General features: G+C 33.1%; 1 pseudogene; it reads left to right on the top strand.

The window, feature by feature from the left end:
* The first annotated feature begins 4,244 nt into the window (after positions 1 to 4,244).
* On the top strand, positions 4,245 to 5,201 carry LOC127689397 (olfactory receptor 18-like; annotated as a pseudogene).
* Positions 5,202 to 7,506: the final 2,305 nt, after the last annotated feature.

The raw sequence follows: 7,506 nt of genomic DNA, 5'->3' as shown, positions 1-7,506 counted from the left end.
GTATGGTGGATTGTGTCTGTAACCTTAGAACTAGGTAAATAGACATAGGCACATCTTGTGGCTTGACTAGCCAGCCAGTTTTAACCAATTGAAACCGAGAATAAGTGAAAGACTCTGTCTTAAAATGTGAAATAAAGGGTAAGCAAGTTGACTGCTTATGAACTCGGCATTCTCTCTCTCTCTCTCTCTCTCTCTCTCTCTCTCTCTCTCTCTCTCTCTCCCTCACACACACACACACACACACACACACACACACACTAACATCACCAATCTAAAAGAGTTTGAATACACCTGGAAATTTCTAATTATATTTTAGAAGTTCTGATTAAACCATATAGATTTAAAAAATGAGTAACTCCTTTATAGAGACATTAGATTTTAAGTAATTTGTTAAACTAATTTAATCCAATAAATTATTATATCAGTTTTCTTGCACTCAAATTTATTGAATAAAGTGTAATTTTAAAATCTCATTTGTTACATGTTACCAGTGTGACATTAGGCAAATCATTATCATCACAACAATTCAGTTTTATCATCCTAGTTGACTCCAGATGTTATAATTCTAAGTAGATTTGAAAATTACTGCAACCAGCTTGTGACTTGAACAAATAACAGATTAAATTAAGTATAGTCATATATCAAGAATAGAAAGTGCCATTTCACTTAGCAAAATACTGTGATTTGAAACTTCAGTTGACTCTCCCCCCCCCCATTTTGCTCATTGTGACCAATTTGCCAAGGAGACATATTTTAATTTCATTGCTATTTGCATATATTTTAAACAGGTTGCAATGGCTAAATTGCATCACAAGCTAAGACTACTTCGTTTCTGTCCTTATAGGAGTATATTTTTCTAGTATGTATTCTTTTTCTTTTGCTGCTTGAGAAAAGGTCTCACAATACAACTAAGGCTTGACTTGAAGGCATGATTATCTTAAATCATATTGTATGTATTAGAATGGCATTCCTTTATAATCATACCCAGACAGATACATTAATAGTAATGGTAGTTATAATTATAACTAATAAAAGCAATATCAAAGCCATATGGTTGTACAAAAGCTTAACACCAAAAAATAATGAAAAGTATTCAAAGGCATCTAGACTAGAATTCTCCAAATATTTAAGATTCTGGGGGTTAACAACTGTGGTAAAGCAATCATGAAAAAGGATTCCACTAGAGCTGGGTGTTCATGTTTGTGATGTCATCTTCATTGAAATCTTATCAATGAGGAATATCTGGAGTTATCTACATCAGTAGATTACTCTGCACAATCTGAGTCAGAATGCAAAATGACAACATATATACTTCTACAAACACATAAAGAAAAATCGACTTATTTCATATATATTCCATTTCAGTAATGTAATCTTTACTTCAATCTATCTTTATCTCAAATTTATTGAGTGCATTTTTGAGTGTAATCCTCTGTTTTGTTCAGTAGATTTAGTCATATACCTATTATAAATTTAATTAAATTGCTCTTGTGTGATACCTTCTTAAGTGATATTAAGTGATATATTCACTATCACTTAAATTTTTATCAAAATTTAATATTTTAGAAGTTTACAATAATTATTTCATATACATTATACTTATTATTGTGTGTCACTGTGACATTAAATCATGTCTTACCATTTTAGAACAAATAAATTCTTGACCTTTAAAATTAGCATAACTGATTTTTGAAGGAAATACTATTGTCCTTTAAGACATGACAGAATTGAAAAGATCATAAGATATCATACGAAATCTGAACTAAAATTCAAAATAAAGCTTTGGCTCTAGTATGGACATATGTTCTTCGATCATAAAATGTGTGGGTTGTACCTAATGCAAAAAAAAGAAAAGAAAAAAAAAGAAAAAGAGAAAAACCTATCATCAAAGCTTTGTTTAGACATATTGTCTAAAATGTTTTTTTTTACAAGATTACAACACATATCAACAAAAGAACAAAATGTGAATTTAGTCCTAGTTCTTACCTTGAGTTCATGTAACACTTCAAGATTATGATTTAGCAAAGCAAGTGTTTGATAACGCTATATAACTAATGTACCAGTTTAGCACATGCAGGGCTTTGAAATCAGAAATTACTTATACCAATAAGAAAGAATGAAAAGAAAGAAAGAGGTTGAAACAAGCAACATATAGAATAATAATTTGAAAATAATGTTGAAGCTAAGCATTGTACCACATCTTCCCCTCTTAGTAGAACATGCCTTACTAAGGCAGGATTGTAAGAGGGATGACAATTTGAAATAATAAAACAAAATACCACATCTTCTCCTATTTTCAGCTCTACATTTGAATGGAAAAAAGCAATGATTGTAAGCAAGGAGATCAGCAGAATTTGTGAGGAGAAATGCCTAGGGAAGATAGTTGAGAATGGGTATGTGCAAACTATAGCATTACATATTTTGTAATGTTGCATAATGAAATTTGTTATATTATTTATCAACTATAAAGAAAAAGAAAAATATTGCTTAATCATTTTTACTTTATTGATTTATAACACCTCCAGAATCAGCTATAGCATACTTTGTATTGTCAAAAAATAATACATATTTAACAAAGTGTGAAGATATTATTGAAAGTCTATATATTAATGCACATTTGAAAATATTTTATATGATAAATTTCACAGGTATGCAGGGGTTAAATCCCAACATGAGTTACAAAATTTAAAAATGTAAAAGCTAAGAAGCTATATGAAACATGTGGAATATTAATTTCTGTTTCACTAAAAACAGTTAACAGAACTACAATCAAGGCTTTATTTTTAATTTCAAAATGTATTTTGAAAATGCATTTTACTTTTGAATACAAGACAATTGTGTTTACAAACCCAGGTAGGACAGAACAGAGTATAGGAACCCCCAATGTTTAAGCTATGAGCCACAGGTTATGAAAGGTAGGAACAAAACATGGGGTACCTAAAAAAAAAGGATATACTTCTATCTGCACAGCCAACTCTCCACACTTTTTATTAGTGTGTAAACTCAAAATATAAATCAAAGAAAGTAAACTTGTTGTAATTTTTAAGTTAAAATTTACATAAGTTCCTAATAGTGTTATATTAGAGTAATTTTCCCTATAAAATAGAGGGAAAAGGCACTTCATTCTTTTTGTGTAGATTGATTGGGACATTTTTATAGTGCTTATAAAGTAACCATTTTAATATACTTCCTTTCCATTATAGTTTTTCCTAGAATTTATGATTATTATATATGTAGAAACAAGTTTTTGTCACAGTGTCCTTTGAAATATGAGTTGTGGAGCTGGACAAATGGCTCAGCAGTTAAGAGCACCAATTGCTCTTCCAAAGGCCCTGAGTTCAAGACTTAGCAACCACATGGTGGCTTATGGCTATGTGTAATGGGGTCTGGTGCCCCCTTCTGGTGTGACTGAAGAGAACAATGGTGGTGTAGTCAGATGCATAAAATAAATAAATAAGTGTTTAAAAAAAAGAAATATGAATTTTAAGAGTTGACACCAATAAGACCTATAATTAAATAAAATTGTCCATAAGATAGACTGTTTTGTCTTATTTTCAAGATACCAAAACCAGGCAAGAATTACTAGGAAAGGAACTTAAGGAGATCAGTTTCCTAGTGCATAATTTCAAAACTTATTGCAATGACTTTGATGGTAGTCTCTTAGTAAATGGAAGAAATTGAAGACGAAGTCAGCATAAGAGTCCTAAATGTCTGGATTCTCTTACTCTCTACCAAGAGCCTATCTTAATTACTAAAGATTGCTTTCCTTTATACTCCTCGCCTGCCCATTCATATTCTCTCCTCTCCTCTCTCTTCTCCCATTCCCTACCTTCCCCTTCTCTTCCCTTTCCTATCCTACAATTCTTCTTCCTTCCTTTCTCCTATCTTCCTTCCTTCTCTTTTCCTTTCTTTCCTCTTATCTCCTTCTCTACTATTCTCTAATTTCTGTTCATATTGAGTGTAAGTTCTTACATTTACTAGATAATGGCTGTACCACTAATCGACATTCAGATCATGAATTCACCATCTTCAATGCATCAAGTAACTACAAAATAGAAGCAAAGGCCCTATAGTATGAACCATTTTCTGAATAAATAATTTAAGTAAAAAACTTAACATTTCTCCTGAATAAATGAATTCTTATGTATAGCTAAAATCACAAAAATACAGGCAGGTAGCCAGTTGCATATATAGTGCTTAATTTATTTCAACATTTTTTCTTCTTCAAAAGATTTCCAAGCTGTATGGCATCATATAATTTAACAAGTAACTTGTAATTCCTTCTCCTTGGACTCTCAGAAGACCCTGAACTGCAGCCCATCTTATTTGTACTGTTTTTGCTCATATACCTGCTCACTGTGTTTGGAAATTTGCTCATCATCTTGGCCATCAGCTCTGACTCCCACCTCCACAGCCCTATGTACTTCTTCCTCTACAACCTTTCATTGTCTGACATGGGCTTCAGCAGCACCACAGTCCCCAAAATGCTGATAAACATGCAGACTCGCAACAAATCCATATCTTATGCTGGATGCTTAACTCAGGTGTCTTTCTTCTTTCTTTTTGGTAATATGGACAGCCTGTTGCTGGCTGTGATGGCCTATGACAGATGGGTTGCCATTTGTCACCCTCTACGCTACCAAGTCATTCTGAACCCTCGTCTGTGTAGATGTTTGGTCATAGTTTCACTTTTCATTTGTCTTGTGAGTTCACACTTGCACTGCTTGATAGTGTCACAGCTAACATTTTATACAAACACAGAAATACCTAATTTCTTTTGTGATGTTCCAGAGCTTATAAAAATTTCTTGTTCTGACACTACTATCAATGATATAATCATGTTTATTTTAAGCGTCATTATTGGTTTCCTCCCTGCCTCAGGAATATTTTACTCCTACTATAAAATTACTTCCTCTATTTTTAGAGTTCCATCACTGTTAGGGAAATATAAAGCTTTCTCTACCTGTGGATCTCATCTGTCAGTTGTTTGTCTTTTTTATGGAACAGGTCTAGGTGCCTACCTTAGTTCAACAGTTTCTAGTTCTTCCAGGGAAAGTCTGGGTGCCTCAGTTGTGTATACCATTGTTGTTCCCATGATGAACCCCTTCATCTACAGCTTGAGGAACAAAGACATCAAGAAAGCCCTTCAGAAAATTGTCAGACAATTGTCAGGTAGTGTCCCTACCTGCATGATCCCTTAATATAGTTTTTAGAACTCTGGGTCTCATAACTGATTGTAGTGGAATGAAAAATATAGTAACTGTAAAATTTTCTGATCATAAAATGATCAAGAATTAATGTATACATGTAGTAAATCAAAGTGTAAACTGTAATTTGTGTCTAAGTTACATGTTGTAGATTGATTATGGCCTAGTTATTGAATATGCAAAATTATAAATTAGTACTGCTCATGTTTCAGTATGATAAAATACGAAGGAATGTATCCAGAATCACTATAGATTTAACTTTTGGAATTTTAATGCTTTTGCTATAAGTACAAATGAAAACATCACGATTGAGCTGAAGAGATGGGTCAGCAGTTTAGAGCACTGACTGCTCTTCTGAAGGTCCTGAGTTTAAATCCCAGCAAACACATAGTAGCTCACAAAGATCTATAATGAGATCTGATGCCCTCTCCTGGGATATCTGAAGATAGCTACAGTGTATCTGTAGCTAATAATAAATAAATCTTTAAAACAGAAAGAAAACATAATGATTTAATTACAGAAGTAAAATTTTCAAAAATTTCTTAACATAATTTATCAGCATATAAGTATGAATTTAATACAAGCTAGAATGTTCTGAAAGAATACACAATTTAAAAATTTGTATTTGTACAGTTCACTTGAGTTTCATGGAGCACCTCTTTGTAGTGTAAGCTTTGTGGGGAAGGGAAACTGATTGCTTTTTTTTTTATTTTTGGCCCATTGATAGCATTTCTCAGTGAAATTTGAGTTGCACCAAACTCAAGCACATATGGGCAACAATATTTGGCCTCAATCGACTAGGTCAAAAAATACATAAAATTATGTGGAGAACATGTAATGAAGGATTTACTGAAAATGGTGAGGGTAAAGTGTTAATGAGGGATTTATATACTTATATCTATACATGTATGAACTTGCCCAATGTAAGGAAATTTTAAATCACAAAATTTTTGTTTGGTATTAAGGAAGAATTTGTACCAATTTCTAAAGTTGTCTTTAATACAATCCTGCCACTTTCTTCTATGTATTTATATGACTCATTCTCCTCTGCAGTGAAATGTATTACTTCAAAATATTAAATGAGTTTAACAAAATGACAAATTTATAAATTTGGATATAAATGTTCAGTCATGATACTATTTTTATAAAAAAATCTAAAAAAAAACCCATATCCAGTAGAGAGCTAATATCCAAAATAGAACTCAAGAACCTAATCACCAACAAAACCCCCAAATAACCCAATAAAAAAATGAAGTATAAAAGCAAACCAAGAGTTTACAACTGAGAAATCTCTAAGGGCTAAAAAGCAGCTAAAGAAATGTGTAAAGTCTTAAGTGATCAGAGAAATCCAAAACAAACTGACACTGAAATTCCACCTACTCCACTCAGAATGGCTAAGATCAAAACCAGAAATGGTGATACAAGTTTATCAGCTGTAGGAATTCTCTAGTGGAATTTTTTGGGTCATTTAGGTAGACAATCATGTCATCTGCAAATAATGATAGTTTGACTTCTTCCTTTCCAATTTGTATCCCTATGACCTCCTTATGTTGTCGAATTGCCCAAGCAAGTACCTCAAGTACAATATTGAAAAGATAAGGAGAAAGGGGGCAGCCCTGTCTAGTCCCTGATTTTAGTGGGATGGCTTCAACTTTCTCTCCATTTAGTTTGATGCTGGCTACCGGTTTGCTGTATATTGCTTTTACTATGTTTAGGTATGGGCCTTGAATTCCTGTTCTTTCCAAGACTTTAAGCATGAAAGGATGCTGAATTTTGCAAAACCAGAACGGGGAAGTGGGAAGGGGTGGATGGGAGGACAGGGGAAGAGAAGGGGGCTTATGGGACTTTCGGGGAGTGGGGGGGCTAGAAAAGGGGAAATCATTTGAAATGTAAATAAATTATATCGAATAAAAAAAATTAAAAAAAAAAAGAAAGGATGCTGAATTTTGTCAAATGCTTTTTCAGCATCCAATGAAATGACCATGTGGTTTTTTTCTTTGAGTTTGTTTATGTAGTGGCTTGCATTGCTGGATTTCTGTATATGGAACCAACCCTGCATTCCCGGGATAAAGCCTACTTGATCATGGTGGATGATCGTTTTGATGTGTTCTTGGATTCGGTTGACAAGAATTTTATTGAGTATTTTTGCATTGATGTTCATAAGGGAAATTGGTCTGAAGTTCTCTTTCTTTGTTGGATCTTTTTGTGGTTTTGGTATCACCGTAATTGTGGCTTCGTAGAAGGAATTGGGTAGGGTTCCTTCTGTTTCTATTTTGTGGAATAGTTTGAAGAGTATTGG

The sequence above is a fragment of the Apodemus sylvaticus genome, chromosome 7 (assembly GCF_947179515.1).
Source record: "Apodemus sylvaticus chromosome 7, mApoSyl1.1, whole genome shotgun sequence".
Lineage (NCBI taxonomy): Eukaryota > Metazoa > Chordata > Mammalia > Rodentia > Muridae > Apodemus > Apodemus sylvaticus.
Note: the sequence above shows the minus strand (reverse complement) of the source record. Positions and strands in the feature narration are given on the sequence as shown.